This window comes from Triturus cristatus, chromosome 2_2 (genome assembly GCF_964204655.1).
Source record: "Triturus cristatus chromosome 2_2, aTriCri1.1, whole genome shotgun sequence".
Classification (NCBI taxonomy): Eukaryota; Metazoa; Chordata; class Amphibia; order Caudata; family Salamandridae; genus Triturus; species Triturus cristatus.
Genome location: NC_140582.1, coordinates 1,163,292,738 through 1,163,307,393, shown reverse-complemented (window position 1 = coordinate 1,163,307,393; position 14,656 = coordinate 1,163,292,738). Strand labels below are relative to the sequence as shown.

The 14,656-nt window shown below is 46.5% G+C and overlaps 1 protein-coding gene across 2 annotated transcripts in view; it reads right to left on the bottom strand.

Moving 5' to 3' along the window:
* The window catches only part of SIGLEC1 (sialic acid binding Ig like lectin 1), a 284,641-nt gene that overhangs the window by 210,135 nt on the left and 59,850 nt on the right, over positions 1–14,656 (bottom strand). The gene's annotated exons all lie outside the window — the stretch shown is intronic.

Below are 14,656 nucleotides of genomic sequence, written 5' to 3'. Positions count from 1 at the left end.
CATCACAAATAAATACACTTGCTTTCCAGTGTCATTCGCTGCTATCGTTCACAATGTTGCACCAATTTTGAGCTGTCAACAAAAGATGGCGGCTAGAGCTTCTTATCATTTATGATATGCAGTGGGTGAGTTCACACTCACTACACCAGCAGGCATAATTGTGGGTTAACCACAACCACCAGCCATTGGGGGCCTGAGACAGAAGCAAGCAATGCTCTTAAATGATTGTAAAGAACAACTAGCTAGAGGATAATATCTGCATTTAATATATTTGTGCGACAATGCATGGTCAATTCAGAAAACCTCTATCTATTAGATATGTTTTAATTACCACCTTAAAAACTGCTGCTCTGCTTTTACCACGTTAGAAGCACCGAAAGACAATTTGTACTAACACAATTTCGGGATCACACCTCTGTATTACCATTATGCTAATTAAATCAAATTTAAAATAGTCAAAGATTTCCAAATCACTTCAAGCGTGTATGTCCATAATGTTATGCTGGGATGATCTGTGCTCAGATGCAACATGCATTTCACATACAATCCTCATTGTAATTCTTGGGAGCCTCCATACCTCCGTGCAATCCTTGAGCTCTATGCACCATTTTGTGGAACTCACTAGCTAGGAGTAGCTAGATAGGACTAACCCAATGTGATGTACACAGAGTCCCAGAGGGCTCCAGATAGTGCATAACTAGGTGGCAAGATTAGGCCTACTCCAGAAGAAGTGTGGTTAGATCAGCATCTGCCTGTGACAGAGATCTTGCAATCCAAGGTTGTACTATGCACAGATGATTCTTTAACCCCTTCGCTGCTAGGCCTTCCCTCCCCCCGTGCTAAGCCTTTATTTTGCTGTTTGGGGTAGTTCGTGCATAGGTCCCTGTAACCTTTTGACCACATAAGGTATTCACGCCAAATTTGCGTCCTTTTCTTCCAACATCATGGGGATTCTAAAGGTACCCAGGGTTTGTAGATTCCCCTGGAGGGGACCCAGAAATTAGCCAAAGTACAGCTCAATTTTGTTTTTGTTTTGAAAAATGGGAAAAACGGGCTACAGATGAAAGCGTCTGTTTTTTTCCCTGCAAATGGTATCAAAAAAGGGGTTGTGGTGATGAAATCACCATCGTCTTAGCTTTCAGGAACAAGCAGACTTTTGTCAGAAAACCAAAATATTTTCCCCATTTTTGCCATTTTTCTTGGACATAGCCTATTTTTGCTATTTTTTGTGCTTTCACCCTCCATCCAGTTAATGGTAGAAATGGGTATGAAAGCAATAATGGATCCTGGAAAGCTATACATTTTATTAAATTAGACAACATTTTGAATTCATAAAGGGGTCATTTGTGTAGATCCTTCAAGGTTTCTTTATAGAAACAAACCATTGAATATAGGAAAAATTGAAAATTAGTTGAAAAAAACAGCTATTTGTGTGACGTTTTCACATGTAACTTCTTCTAAATATGACAGCTGTTTGAAAGCAATATACCGTTCTATCCGCTGGACCTTTTTGGTTGTGGGGATATATAGCACTTGTAGGTTTACCAAGAACCCGACGAACCCAGAGCCAATAACAGAAGTGTCTTGCAATGTTTTTTTATTATGTACGGGGTATATAGCGATTCATTTGGGAAAATATATACATGGAAAAATTGGTATGAGAACTCCTCTGCATTTCTGAATTTGGAACAGAATATAGAGTTTAGAAACAGTAGATATTTTCACATTTCCGAAACTGTGAGTGCCCATACTAGTATGAGAACTATAGGTCATTTTTCAAAATGACTTCTTTTTCACACATTGTCTTTCATTTGGAAGGCAGAAATGCTTTGAAAGTCAATAGGTAATAACAGTTGCTCTACAATTCTGTGTTACCCTAAGTCTCCCGATACAAATGGTACCTCACTTGTGTGGCTAGGCCTAGTGCCCGCAACAGGAAACAACCCAATACGCAATGTGGACACACCACATTTTCACAGTGAAAATGAACCCTTTTTTTGCAAAGTGCCTAGCTGTAGATTTTGAACCCTAGCTCTGCCGGCACCTAGGGAAACCTAGAAATCCTATACATTTTTTAAAACTAGACACCCAGGGGAATCCAGGAGGGGGTGACTTGACCGGCTTTCACCTGGTTCTGTTACCCAGAATCCCTTGCACACCTAAGAATTTGTCCAAAAAACACATTTTACTCACATTTCTGTGGTGGAAAGTTCTGGAATCTGTGTAGATCCACAATATTCCACCCCCGCGTTTCCCAAAGTCTTCCGAGAAAAATGGTACCTCACTTGTGTGGGTAGGTCTAGCTTCCGCGACAGGAAACAGCCCAAAACGCAACATGGACACACCACATTTTCACAGTGAAAACGGACCCTTTTTTTGCAAAGTGCCTAGCTGTAGATTTTGAACCCTAGCTCTGCCGGCACCTAGGGAAACCTAGAAAACCTATACATTTTTTAAAACTAGACACCCAGGAAAAATCCATGATGGTGTGACTTGACAGGCTCCCACCACGTTCTATTACCCAGAATCCCTTGCAAACATAAAAATGTATAAAAGAAAAACATTTTCCTCACATTTCTGTGGTGGAAAGTTCTGGAATCGACATGGATCCACAACATTCCACCTGACCCGCGTTCCCCAAAGTCTTACGAGAAAAATGGTGCCTCACTTGTGTGGGTAGGATAAGAGCCCGTGACAGGAAACGGCCCAAAACGCAATGTGGACACACCACATTTTCACAATGAAAACGGACCCTTTTTTCAAAGTGCCTAGCTGTAGATTTTGAACCCTAACTCTGCCAGCACCTAGGGAACCCTAGCAAACCTATACATTTTTTAACACTAGACACCCAGGGGATTCCAGGATGGGGTGACATAACTGGCTCTCAACAGGTTCTGTTACCCAGAATCCCCTGTAAACCTAAAAATCTGTAAAAAAAAACACATTTTCCTCACATTTCTGTGGTGGAAAGTTCTGGAATCTGCATAGATCCACAAAATTCCACCCACCCCGCATTTCCCAAAGTGTTCCAAGAAAAATGGTACCTCACTTGTGTGGGTAAATCCTACTTCCCGCGACAGGAAACAGCCCAAAACGCAACGTGGACACACCACATTTTCACAGTGAAAACTGACCCTTTTTTTGCAAAGTGCTTCGCCGTCGATTTTGAACCCTAACTCTGCCAGCACCTAGGGAAACCGAGAAAACCTATACATTTTTGAAAACTAGACACCCTGAGGAATCCTGGATTGGGTAAATTGGCAGGCTCTCACCAGGTTCTGTTACCCAGAATTCCTTGCAAACCTAAAGATTTGTAAAAAACAAAACACATTTTCCTCATATTTCTGTGGTGGAAAGTTCTGAAATCTGCGTGGATCCACAAAATTCTACCCACCCTGCGTTCCCCGAAGTCTTCTGAGAAAAATAGTACCTCACTGGTGTGGGTAGGCCTAGTGAGAAAATGTTTATTTTTTCAACAAAATTTGAGGTTTGCAGGGGATTCTGGGTAGGGAAATGTTGGAGGACCCACGCAAGCCATACCTTGGTGGACTCCCCCGGGTGTCTAGTTTTTAGAAATGTGTGGGTTCGGTAGGTTTCCCTAGTTAGCCGCCGAGCCCGGGGCCAAAAACCAAGGTTGCCCCCCTTGCAAAAGCAGGTTGTGTTGTGATAGGTCATTTTGATGTCTCCTCAATACGTTTTGGGCCCTTGCCTGTCGCGGGTACTTGACCCACCCACCCAAGTGAGGTACCATTATTATTGGGAGACCTGGGAAAATGCTGTGTAGAAGGAAATTTGTGGATCCACGTAGATTCCAGAACTTTGCCACACAGAAATTTGAGAAAAGAGTGATTTTTTTCAGCTAAATTTGAGGTTTGCAAGGGATTCTGGGTGGGGAAATGTTGGGGGACCCACGCAAGCCATACCTTGCTGGACTCCGCCGGGTGTCTAGTTTTCAGAAATGCAAGGGTTTGGTAGGTTTCCCTAGATGGCCGCCGAGCCCGGGGCCAAAAACTCATGGGACCTCCCTTGCAAAACCAGGTTGATTTGTGATAGGTAATTTTGATGACGCCTCAATAGGTTTTGGGCCCTTGCCTGTCGCGGGTACTTCACCCACCCACACAAGTGAGGTACCATTTTTCTCGGAAGACTTTGGGGAATGCGGGGTAGTCGGAAATTTGTGGATCTATGTAGATTCCAGAGCTTTCCCACACAGAAATTTGAGAAATAAGTGTTTTTTTGAGCTAAATTTGAGGTTTGCAGGGGATTCTGGGTAGGGAAATGTTGGGGGACCCACGCAACTCATACCTTGCTGGACTCCCTCAGGTGTCTAGTTTTCAGAAATGTGTGGGTTTGGTAGGTTTCCCTAGATGGCCGCCGAGCCCGAGGCCAAAACCTCATGGGACCCCCTTGCAAAACCAGGATGTTTTGTGATAGATAATTTTGATGTCGCCTCAATAGGTTTTGGGCCCTTGCCTGTTGCGGGTGCTTGAGCCACCCACACAAGTGAGGTACCATTTTTCTCTGAAGACTTTGGGGAATGCGGGGTGGGTGGAATTTTGTGGATCCACACAGATTCCAGAAATTTCCACCACAGAAATGTGAGTAAAATGTGTTTTTTAGAAAAAAGATTTTGAGGTTTGCAAGGGATTCTGGGTAACAGAACCTGGTGAGAGCTAGACAAGTCACCCCATCCTGGATTCCCCTGGGTGTCTAGTTTTAAAAAAATGTATAGGTTTGCTAGGTTTCCCTAGGTGCCGGCAGAGCTAGGGTTCAAAATCTACAGCTAGGCACTTTGCAAAGAAGGGTCCGTTTTCACCGTGAAAATGTGGTGTGTCCACTTTGCGTTTTGGGATGTTTCCTGTCGCGGGCACTAGGCCTACCCACACAAGTGAGGTCCCATTTTTCTCTGAAGACTTTGGGGAATGCGGGTTGGGTGGAATTTTGTGTATCCACGCAGATTCTAGAACTTTCCACCACAGAAATGTGAGGAAAATGTGTTTTTTGGACAAATTTTGAGGTTTGCAAAGGATTCTTGGTAACAGAACCTGGTTAGAGCCAGACAAGTCACCCCATCCTGGATTCCCCTGGGTGTCTCATTTTCAAAAATGTATAGGTTTGCTAGGTTTCCCTAGGTGCCGGCAGAGCTAGGGTTCAAAATCTACAGCTAGGCACTTTGCAAATAAAGGGTTCGTTTTCACTGTGAAAATGTGGTGTGTCCACGTTGCTTTGGGCCGTGCCTATCATAAGCACTAGGCCTAGCCACACAAGTGAGGTGCCATTGTTCTCAGAAGACTTTGGGAAATACGGGGTGGGTAGAATTTTGTGGATCCACGCAGATTCCAGAACTTTCCACCACAGAAATTTGAGGAAAATGTGGGTTTTTTGGACAAATTTTGAGGTGTGCTCGGGATTCTGGGTAACAGAACCTGGTGAGAGCCAGACAAGTCACCCCATCCTGGATTCCCCTGGGTGTCTAGTTTAAAAAATGTATAGGTTTGCTAGGTCTCCCTAGGTTCCGGCAGAGCTGGGGTTCAAAATCTACAGCTAGGCACTTTGCAAAAAAAGGGTCCATTTGCACTGTGAAAATGTGGTTTGTCCACGTTGCGTTTTGGGCCGTTTCCTGTTGCGGGCACTAGGCCTACCAACACAAGCGAGGTACCATTTTTCCCGTAAGACTTTGGGGAATGCTACTGCCCCCATCTGCCCCCCAGGGTGGACAGAAAGACTGGTATTTTGCGGTGGGAGGGGTGGCCATATTGGGCAGCCCCCACCCCTAATTAAACAAAATCCCTGGTTCTAGTGGGCTTTCTGCCCAATGTTTATGGGGAAGCAAAGGCCCTTGCCCAAGGGGCCGCTCCCCCCTCCCTGGTGCCTAGTAGATGGATCCCTGCTTGGGGATCGCCCCACTTGGGTGATCCCCAAGCAGGGATCCACTAGGGAGGAGTACCATTGGAAAGGGGAGATTCTCCCCTTTCCAATGATACCCCTCCTGGTCTTTCTACGTGCTCGGGGGGCTGAGATACCCCCCTGAGCACGTAGAAAGTTAAACTGAAATGAGCCCCAAGGCTCATTTTAGTTTCGGTTTCTGTGCAATGAAGTCAGCGCGACATGCGCACTGATCTTCATTGCACCAAAACAACACAGACAGCCTTGGGAGCTGGGGAATCCCATCCCCAGCTTCCGAGGCTGTCGGGGGGGAAAAGGAAATCCCTCTGGTGCCTGCACCAGAGGGATTTCCCCTGCCATGTGCGAGGACGGCCGGGAGCCGTCCTGCACACACTAGTACCGTGGCGCAGGACGGCTCCCAGCCGTCCTATGCATGGAAGGTGTTAACAAGCATCCAGGCTATATACAGGGTACACTTCTACCATACTAAGAGATGGGGGTTGGGAGTCGCTCCATCGCAGCCACTACATCGGTAATCAGTGCATCGCACGTAAGATTTTAAACAATTACATCGGGGGTCACTACATCACAGGCAAGCCCAAGTTAAGTATTAAAATGATAGTTGTATGACAAGATATTGTGACGAACAATATTGGCTGACATGAATATCGTGGCACAAATATAATTTACCAAAATATTATGTTTCGACTTTTTTTTAAACAACTTTCTAAATTTTCAATTATGTATTATCATCAAGATACAGACATTTCACACTGTTAAAGAATTAAAGGCATAAACCGATGCCTCAAACCATCAAACAGGGTAACAACTACTTTACGAATTTTATGATCCCGATTCACAAAAGTAATCTGAGTTAGGAGTAGCAAAGTTAGGATTTTGTCTCAGTTTAGGAGTAGTAAAGTTAGGAATCCTATCTTTACTACTCCTAAATGCCTTTTGTGAATACCGAAAGTCGTAAAGTTAGGATTTTGTATCAAATTACTTAAAAACATACCTAACCTAATTTAAATGTTAAAATGAACGTACAAAAATAGTTTTATTTAACCCTTCAAACTAAGTATACTGTTAACATACACACACACACACACACACACACACACATATATATATATTTATATATAGATATATTTATATGTATATCTATATCTATATCTATGTAGACATATATATATTCACTGAAAAAAACATAGGTTTCAGGGGTGTTATAGTTAGCTGGACTTTTCACTTGTACAAAACCATTGAAATTCCCCCGTTATAGTTAGTTCAGCTAACTATAACTCGCGCGCCCGCAATGCACTGCTGATGACGTCACATATTACATCACTCATGACATGGTCAGTGACATCACTCATGACATCACTGATGACATCTCAAATGACATCACTGATGACATCACTGATGACATCATCCAGTGAATGTGTGTTTTTCTGAAAATTAAATGTGTGTTTTTCTGAAAATTAAATATGTTTTGAATATGTATATCTCAAGGTCGATGGAAGAATAAATGGGTATATAAGTGTCTAAATGGATGATTTGTTTTTGAAAAATTGATTGTGTAACTGACTGATTAAGTGTATCATAGTGAATACATGGCTTAGTGAGTAATGTTTAAATATGTAAATATCTCGCTGAAGAGTCCTTGACCCGTTGTTGCTTGTTGCCTCGCGGAACCCCGTTGGGCATTGCCTTCACTGGACCTGTGTGCTGGGAGCCCCGGTGGACATTGGAAGAAGACTGGGGAGCTGCTGTGCAGGAGGACGGGACTGCGAGGACCAGCAGGCTGTGCGTGTTCCATCGAGCACACCTGCCGCCTCTTCCCGTGACTCCGCCCCCTGCTGACCGCTGATAACTCCTCGCGGCCCCCGCTTCGCGGGAGCCGCTCGCTGAAGAGTCCTTGACCCGTTGTTGCTTGTTGCCTCGCGGAGCCCCGTTGGGCATTGCCTTCACTGGACCTGTGTGCTGGGAGCCCCGGTGGACATTGGAAGAAGACTGGGGAGCTGCTGTGCAGGAGGACGGGACTGCGAGGATCAGCAGGCTGTGCGTGTTCCATCGAGCACACCTGCCGCCTCTTCCCGTGACTCCGCCCCCTGCTGACCGCTGATAACTCCTCGCGGCCCCCGCTTCGCGGGAGCCGCTCGCTGAAGAGTCCTTGACCCGTTGTTGCTTGTTGCCTCGCGGAGCCCCGTTGGGCATTGCCTTCACTGGACCTGTGTGCTGGGAGCCCCGGTGGACATTGGAAGAAGACTGGGGAGCTGCTGTGCAGGAGGACGGGACTGCGAGGACCAGCAGGCTGTGCGTGTTCCATCGAGCACACCTGCCGCCTCTTCCCGTGACTCCGCCCCCTGCTGACCGCTGATAACTCCTCGCGGCCCCCGCTTCGCGGGAGCCGCTCGCTGAAGAGTCCTTGACCCGTTGTTGCTTGTTGCCTCGCGGAGCCCCGTTGGGCATTGCCTTCACTGGACCTGTGTGCTGGGAGCCCCGGTGGACATTGGAAGAAGACTGGGGAGCTGCTGTGCAGGAGGACGGGACTGCGAGGATCAGCAGGCTGTGCGTGTTCCATCGAGCACACCTGCCGCCTCTTCCCGTGACTCCGCCCCCTGCTGACCGCTGATAACTCCTCGCGGCCCCCGCTTCGCGGGAGCCGCTCGCTGAAGAGTCCTTGACCCGTTGTTGCTTGTTGCCTCGCGGAGCCCCGTTGGGCATTGCCTTCACTGGACCTGTGTGCTGGGAGCCCCGGTGGACATTGGAAGAAGACTGGGGAGCTGCTGTGCAGGAGGACGGGACTGCGAGGACCAGCAGGCTGTGCGTGTTCCATCGAGCACACCTGCCGCCTCTTCCCGTGACTCCGCCCCCTCTATCCACAGTCAGCATAAGACCTGAAGTTCATTACGCGTCAGCGGGACGCGTGTGCGGGACATCACCCGGGACGAAGCCCGGACTAAGGGCGGACCCTCTGAGACCCTCAGAGACACGAGGAGACCGGACCGGGGGAACTTACTAACTTTATTGCCCACCAACCGTGAGTCCTGTGTTCGATACTGCTGGAAAAACGAATATGGCTGATATTATAGATACTAATCCTCCTGTAATACATGCACCGACCAAAGGCACATTGGTTGATTATTTTAAAAAAGTTATTGTACCCACGGACAAGGAGACTACGCTTGCCGAACGAAGGGCCGAGCGACGTCGCTCTATAGAGTGTATTAAAAATAGGACATTAATGGACAGTATATCTCCTTTGACTTCGTCCCTCATTGTGTTAAGTCCCCCTACTTTGACGCAGGAGGCGTTAGCTATGGATAATGTCCCTGAGCTGCTTAGATCTATTGAGTCTACACCTAGCAATTTCAATGTGTCACCAGTTTCAATTGCTTTGCCCCCTTCCAGTATTATTACCTTTGATAAAGAAACTGATACTGTCACTATTCCCTCTGAGTTTAAGGCTAAGTCGTCTAGTAAGAAGGTAGGGAGGGCGTTGGTGTCTAATGCTCCGAGGCCCCCTCCGTCGAAGAGAAGAAAGAGACTAGGCAACTTGCCAAAAGGCAAGATCAATCACACTGATTTTGGCAAGGGCCCTATGCAAACTGTGGGCATTGCATCGCCGACAAAGGTTCCATCATTGCCATTAAGAATACACGATGTGGCCTTAACATCTTCTACTTCTTTGATTCCCCCTCCTCCTGACCTGTCTCGTTCTTCGTTGCTCCTACCTGATTTGGGTACAATGCCATCATATCTTGAGAGCATCGAGAAATTGATAAGATCATTCACTTTACCCATTATAGAACGACTAAAAAATATAGAGTCACGATTGGGGAATCTAGAATCTTTAATTATAAAATACCCCGGGCCACGGGAAGATCCGGCTCACTTACTCCCGCCCCCCCCCATGGTTTCAGACGCACCTCTTACTCACACTAGGACTAATGAGACAGGTAGCTCTAATTCCCAGTATAGGGACAAGCCGCTCGACATCACAACCCTGCAAAGTCATCGTCAAAATGAAGAGGGTGAAATAAGGAAGGAAATAGCAAATCCCATCTTAGTAATGTCCCCAAAGGAGAGGGGTGAGAATCATCACCTAGCTAGAGCAAGTGACCCATATAGCCATCAAGTTAACTTACCCCCAGAGGCGGTACCGTATGTGGTAGTGTTAACAGAAGTTCCGCCTCTGGCTAAGGGTAAAAATGAGGGCTATTACGATCTTAAAAATAAAACCATGCACTGGCTTAGGACTAATAGACCCCTCCCCCCCAATATCAATGGGGAGATATTGCATGTCCGGAGACTTCCTTGGCTAGGTCGCAGAATCAAGGATCTTGAAGGGGATGCAATTATCATCAACTTTAGAGACCCTAGAGCAGTCAAATACATCTTAGACTACCCCTTGGGTTCTACATGGGGGTCTATAAATCCCCGTGCACTATCATATTTTTACCCAAGATCAATAGTCTCTTATAATGCATACCCCAGGGCTCCAGTAAAAACAGTGACTTACCCTCACCCATTTCTAGCAACTTCTGGTCCCCAAGTCCAACACTGTAACATGTATGTACCCAGCCCTGTGGCTTACGGAAATGCAGCAGAATGGGTTACGGTTCCCTCCGGGAATCATAGACTTGGACCGCGGAGGATGAACTATAGGCTACCATTTACTCCTCTCGAAGTTGCTAATAGATTTGGGGCCCTATCAGGAGTCGATGACTGCGACTGACATAGTACTACCTTTGACTATGGGCTCAGTATACAGGGCGACCAGGTTGAGGATATGGATCTGATCCCCAAATTGTTGACTTCTTGTCCAAGTAATAATTTTACTCTCATCGGGTCACACTTGTCCTTACCGGTGACTCATATAGAGCCCCTGGAACATGTTCCGGCGGCTGTAGACGAACTAGCTTTAAAACCTTCTCACTCCGAACACAGGGAGGAGAGGGTAGAGGTGGAGGGTGGTTGCTTTTCCGGAAAGACTAAAGTTCTACAGGGGTCCTCAACTAAAGTACGAAGTGAGTTGGGGGTCTGCGCCCCATCAAGGACGGTAGAAAGCACTCTGTATGAGATCTCTATGCCTACAAACAGGGCCTTGAGGCCACTAGAGATACTGTCATGGAACGTGGCTGGGCTCCCAAATAAGCTAGGCAATACTGATTGGGAAACTTTTATTAAAGAACATGATATATGCATGTTCCAAGAGACGTGAGCCAGAGAAAACCTTTGCCACCCCGGGTTCGCAGTTTTTAATATTCCGGCTAGATGGGGTGGGAAGGGACGCCCGTCTGGAGGACTGTCAATATGGATTGCTTGCTATCTAGGCTGTACGGCCGAGGTGATAGAAACAAATTCTCTTGACATCCTGTGTGTGGTCTTACGTTGGCCCACTGGGAGGGGTCTGAGTCTGGTAAATATATACTCCAGACCAGTCGGAGCTGCGGCCACCTCAAGGACATTGGAGGATTTAACGACTTTTCTTGATTCTCTCACCGGCCCAGATATACTCCTGGTCGGAGGGGATATTAATATTCAGTTTGAACCACTTCCGCTTCACTTAGGTGGGATTAGTAGTGAAGAGGACGATCTCTGGGGAATCCAAAGTATTGCAGGACCACCAGTAAGGGCAGCATCACCCCTCCTATTGCAAGTTCTAACATTAACATTGGCAAATTCACTCAGAGCATGCAATGGTAGGTTCAATGGGGATATTCCGCCCCAGTCAACTTTTAATAGACCGGGACAGGAGTCCCGGATTGACTACATACTGATTAGACTCCAGGATTGGAAATTGGCATTAGATTTTAAATAGTCCAAAGGGTGGATAGTGATCATAACCCCCTAATTCTTTCATTAGATGCAGATGGCTTCCTCAGGACTGAAACTCGAGGAAATAGACTACCTGCCCCCAGTCTCACCTTATCCAGTAACAGACGAAGAATAAGGTGGGACAAATTGTTAGAGAAACCGACTCGTATAAGGGCAATATACGAGCAAATGGCTTCTACCCTGGAAAGAGTGGAAAGTCTCCTCCCTCAGTTGTCCTCGCCTGAAGGTCGTTCTTCCCTTGAGGTCATTCATCAGACACTTTGTGACAATTTAGCTGAGGTTTTGAACCCTGTGGTTCGGGGCAGGAAACTGAGAAGTGAAAGAGCCTCATGGTTCAATGCCACCTGCAGGGGAGCTAAGAAAGATCTTCTCCAAGTGCTCAAAAGCAAGGAAGCATCCTCGGTGGTTAGGGAGAAGAGGGTGGCCTATAAGCTCCTCCTTGAATCTGCTAAAATAGACTGGGATTGGGAGAACTGGACAGAAATAACATCTGCTCTCCAAACCAGAGATTCAAGGAAATTTTGGCATATAGTCAAACATGGCTCAGTTGAGCCTGTTATGGCTATAGAAGGTAATATTGCACCGGAAGTCTGGGAAAAACATTTTTCATTGCTCTATTCTAGAGCTGAGCAAGACAAAATGGGAACTCCGCCTGAGTGCTTAGTGGTCCCCACCATCGACAATCATACCGAGCTGGAAGATTTTAAGCTGGAGGAATTAGAAATGGCAATTACTTGCCTTTCCACAGGAAAAGCGCCAGGCTTAGATAAGCTCCCAGGAGACCTCTTAAGGCACGAGGTCAGCGTTTGGGCACCATACTTCCTGGTACTGTTTAATGCCATCATCCATGGGATGGCACTTCCTCCAACTTGGCTTGGGGCGGAGATTGTGCCCATTTTCAAAAAGGGCTCACCTTTGTTCCCCGCTAACTACAGACCGATCAGTCTGATAGACGTCCCTCAGAAGCTTTTTGCGAGGCTTCTGTTGGATCGACTTTTGGACTGGATCGAGGAGAGGGACATCTTGAGCCCTTTGCAGGCTGGGTTTCGCCAGAAGACCTCTACTATAGATCAGGTATTCAGGCTGTCCCTTCTACATTGGAAAACAATACAGTTGGAGGGTGGCAGCCTCTATACTGTATTTGTAGATCTAAGGGCAGCCTTTGACCTGGTCCCTCGTGGCAAGCTCTGGCAGGTCCTGGCGAATGCTGGGATGCCAGCTGATCTCCTGAGTATGATCATCCGCCTACACACAAATACCTATGCTCGAGTGAGGTGCGGTGCACAGGGTGTACTCTCAAACAAATTTCCCGTTGAGAGAGGGGTAAGACAGGGGTGCGTACTTGCACCGACCCTGTTTTGCCTCTTTGTCAACGGTGTTATTGACCATCTTAACGGGGTCCCCAATTCGGATGTCCCGAAGTTGGCGGGAAGGAGGGTCCCAGCAATCATGTTTGCTGATGATACCCTCCTTCTCTCCAAGTCACCTATGGGAATCCAGCGTGTGCTGGATGGATTTGGGGACTTCTGTAGAGACCACGGATTGGAAATAAACACCACAAAGACCAAATTTATGGCCTTCAATCCGCCACCCAGGTTCCACCGTATCCCTCGCATAGGGGACAATATACTCGAACGAGTAAACACCTTTGAATACCTTGGTGTTACACTGAACGAGGAATTGGGGTGGGGCCAACATCAGGAGAAAGCGAGGTTGAAATTAGCACAACACATTGGTGGAATATTAGGGATGGTTGGGAAGAATAGGTCGACCCTTAAACCCATAGGCCCTCCCCTACACATTTATAAGGTTCAAGCAAGAGGAGCAGTTACCTATGGGAGTGAATTATGGGGTCACAAAGTACTGGACAGCTTGACAAAGGAGGAGAATAGATTCCTCTGGTGTCTAGTAGCTCTTCCCCCGAGTACACCGTTAGTGCCCTTACGACTCGACCTAGGCATTAGACCCCTAGAGGAAGAGTTGGCACTTCGTCCTGTGATCTACTGGCGCAGATTGTGGACGGTGCCCGAATTGACTCATTATAGACAGGGCCTCCAGGAAGTTCTTAGCTTCCCAAATTCGGGGAACATTGCCTGGCTTAAATTCGTAAGGAGTAGTTTGGAGAGCCTAGGTCTTGATGCACTATGGAATGATCCTTGTAACGCCTGTCCCAAGCTTTCCAAGAAAGCTCTAACCAAAGTGTATCATGACTCCAAGGCACCCTTACTTCGACCTTCTAAATCCTTAGCGTCTCTAACAAATCAATTCCTTCTTATGAAGAGTACTTATACCTTCGAATTGGCCCTTGACAATGTCTATCCTATAATACTTAGGAAGCTTTCTTTGCAATGGAGGCACGGGTCTTTGCCAATTCGTGCTTTTACTAGTTCTTGGTCTTTGTCGTCCCCCAGTATTTGCCCGGCTTGCAGATCATGTGACGAAACTGAGTTGCATTTCATATTCTTTTGCACTGGTTATACTGAGGCCCGCAGAAAATGGATTATCCCTATCTGTAGGAACCTGGGCTTCATTAGGTGCCATGAAGCCTTCAGAATTCTTAAGAGCGAAACGGCCGTGCACATTATGTTCGCAGTGGCAAAATTTTTGGGGGCTTTTTGGCACAAACGGAAAAAATATCTAAAAATGCAAATCTGATCCACTGTATGTAATTAGTATGTATTAGTCATGTGGCTGTATTAATTTTAAACATTTTACTTATTGTTGTTAAATGGTTTTATATTCATTTTATGTACTTTTATGGAGTTACTCCGAAATAAAGTTTTCTTGAACTTGAAAATATCTGTATCAGTCTCTCACTTTGTGTATAAGAGGCTGCATGGGTTGGTGAGTAGCTACATGGGTGTCTATATAGGTTATTAGTTGGTTTTTTGAGTATCAGTCTGAGTGTCTGCATGGTTCGGTGGGGGGT